Below are 3,308 nucleotides of genomic sequence, written 5' to 3'. Positions count from 1 at the left end.
TTGTTAAACATTTCTTATATTTTCTCCATTCTATTTCCATGATTTTGGATCATCTTTACTATCATTACTCTGAATTCTTTTTCAGGTAGACTGCCTATTTCCTCTTCATTTGTTTGGTCGGGTGGGTTTTTACATTGTTCCTTCATCTGCTGTTTGTTTCTCTGTCTTCTCATTTTGCTTAACTTACTGTTTGGGGTCTCCTTTTCACGGGCTGCAGTTCATAGTTCCCGTTGCTTTTGGTGTCTGCCCCCAGTGACTAAGGTTGGTTCAGTGGGTTGTGGAGGCTTCCTGGTGAAGGGGACTGGTGCCTGTGTTCTGGTGGGTGAGGCTGGATCTTGTCTTTCTGGTGGGCAGGACCGCATCCGGTGGTGTGTTTCGGGGTGTCTGTGAACTTATTATGATTTTAGGCAGCCTGTCTGCTAGTGGGTGAGGTTGTGTTCCTGTCTTGCTAGTTTTTTGGCATGGGGTGTCCAGCACTGGAGCTTGCTGGCCATTGAGTGGAGCTGGGTCTTAGCGTTGAGATGGAGATCTCTGGGAGAGCTTTTGCCATTTGATATTACATGGAGCTGGGAGGTCTGTGGTGGACCAGTGTCCTGAACTCAGCTCTCCCATCTCAGAGGCAGAGGTCTGACATGAGGCCAGAGCACCAAGACACTGTCAGCCACACAGCTCAGAAGAAAAGGAAGAAAAAATGAAAGAAAGAAAGAAAGGGAAAGAGAGAGAGAGAGAGAGAGAGGACGGAAGGAAGGAAGGAAGGAAGAATAAAATAAAAATGGTATTAAAAGAAAAAAATTTTTTAATTGTTAAAAATTTAAAAATTTAAATGTAATAAAAAGAAAGAAAGAAAGAGGAGAGCAACCAAACCAAAAAACAAAGCCACCAATGATAAAAAGCGCTAAAAACTATACTAAAATACAAAAACAGAAAAGGACAGACAGAACCCTAGGACAAATGGTAAAAGCAAAGCTATACAGACAAAATCACACGAAGAAGCATACACATACACACTCACCAAAAGAGAAAAAGGAAAAAAAAATATATGTATCTATATATTTAAAAAAAGGAAGAGAGCAACCAAATCAATAAACAAATCTACCAATGATATTAAGCTCTAAATAGTAAACTAAGTTAAACATAAAACTAGACAAATTAGATGCAGAAAGTAAACCCCAAGTCTACAGTTGCTCCAAAAGTCCACCGCCTCAGTTTTGGGATGATTCATTGTCTATTCAGGTATTCTACAGGTGCAGGGTACATCAAGTGGATTGTGGAGATTTAATCTGCTGTTCCTGAGGCTACTGGGAGATACTTCCCTTTCTCTTCTTTGTTCGCACAGCTCCCGGGGTTCAGCTTTGGATTTGGCCCCGCCTCTATGTGTAGGTCTCCTGAGGGCATCTGTTCCCGCCCAGACAGGATGGGGTTAAAGTAGCAGCTGATTAGGGGGCTCTGGCTCACTCAGGCCGGGGGGAGGGAGGGGTACGGATGCGGGGCGAGCCTGAGGCGGCAGAGGCTGGCGTGACGTTGCATCAGCCTTAGGTGCTCTGTGTGTTCTCCCGGGGAAGTTGTCCCTGGATCACGGTACCCTCCCTGGCCATGGCGGGCTGCACAGGCTCCCAGGAGGGGAGGCGTGGATAGTGACCTGTGCTTGCACACAGGCTTCTTGGTGGCTGCAGCAGCAGCCTTAGCGTCTCATGCCCGTCTCTGGGGTCCGCGCTGATAGCCGCAGCTCGCGCCCATCTCTGGAGCTCATTTAGGCAGTGCTCTGAATCCCCTCTCCTCACGCACCCTGAAACAATGGTCTCTTGCCTCTTCGGCAGCTCCAGACTTTTTCCCAGACTCCCTCCTGGCTAGCTGTGGTGCACTAGCCCCCTTCAGGCTGTGTTCACGCCGCCAACCCCGGTCATCTCCCTGGGATCCGACCGAAGCCCGAGCCTCATCTCCCAGCCCCTACCCATCCCAGAGGGTGAGCAGAGAAGCCTCTCAGGCTCGTGAGTGCTGGTTGGCACCCATCCTCTGTGCGGGAATCTCTCCACTTTGTCCTCCACACCCCTGTTGCTGCGCTCTCCTCCATGGCTCTGAAGCTTCCTCCCCCGCCCTCCCCCCATCTCTGCCAGTGAAGGGGCTTCCTAGTGTGTGGAAACCTTTCCTCCTTCACAGCTCCCTCCCAGAGTTGTGGGTCCCATCCCTATTCTTTTGTCTCTGTTTTTTCTTTTTTCTTTTGCCCTACCCGGGTACTTGGGGAGTTGCTTGCCTTTTGGGAGGTCTGAGGTCTTCTGCCAGCGTTCAGTGGGTGTTCTATAGGAGTTGTTCCACATGTAGATGTATTTCTGATGTATTTGTGGGGAGGAAGGTGATCTCCACGTCTTACTCCTCCGCCGTCTTGAAGGTCTCCCCTCTTAGAGCTCTTAACTCATGAAGTGATGTCAGACAGACTGCGTCATGTTTCTGAGCCGTAGGCACATCTACATACATAGAAGAGACAGCATTCTCTAGCGCCTCACTGGGCTGCTGGAAGGGCTGGCTGTTGCCTTCACTGTGATGGTCAAGATGGCGGCCTTGCTTTCCCTCTGATTCCAGGGGTCTTTGGAGAGCCACCTCCCAACCCCAAATTTTTTAATGAGGCCATACCTTCGATTTCTTTTCTTCTTACTTTCTAGTTGCCTGGGTGGTGAATGCAAACATCTATGATTTGGCCAAAGGCTCCCCTCAGGTAAGAGACCTCAGAGCTTCCCTTCTCTCCAGGCAGCCTGGCCACCGGCATTCACTGTGACTGCCACAGCCCCACTAGATCATGTGGTTCCTACGGTGCTGACCTAGCTTTGGTCATAGATGTTTCTGGTGTAGAATACAGGATTTGGACTGAATTTTCTTTCCCTATATAAAGAGAGAAGTAGGGAGGATTGAAGAGCCAACTCCAAGTCTGTCAGTTGTGTCTAGCTTCACAGTGGAGGTCCTCTTCTTCTCCTGGGAACCTCCTGTTGCCCATAGGTCAGCTTTTCCTGTTTCTAGCCCTACAGGACTGTAGAATGAGCGACAGTCATTTAGGAAACCCTCTCTCACACCCTTGTCCACCTGGAGCCATACGGGCACTTACAACACAAGGGGGAGTCCCACACCATCCCACATGGTGACCAGGTACCCACACTTCAAGTTGTTTCCTTTCTGGGGAGAATTCAAGCACCCAAGCTCCATGAGCCTCCCTTCTTTGGTGGGTCTATTTTACGCTCCTTTTGTCTTATCAGAAAAGGTCCATCACGCACCTCATAAGCCACCCTAGCTCTTGCAGCACCACTATGGACTATGACTTG

This window comes from Physeter macrocephalus, chromosome 16, assembly GCF_002837175.3.
Source record: "Physeter macrocephalus isolate SW-GA chromosome 16, ASM283717v5, whole genome shotgun sequence".
Lineage (NCBI taxonomy): Eukaryota > Metazoa > Chordata > Mammalia > Artiodactyla > Physeteridae > Physeter > Physeter macrocephalus.
The sequence above is the reverse complement of the archived record's forward strand: the minus strand, read 5'-3'. Positions refer to the sequence as shown.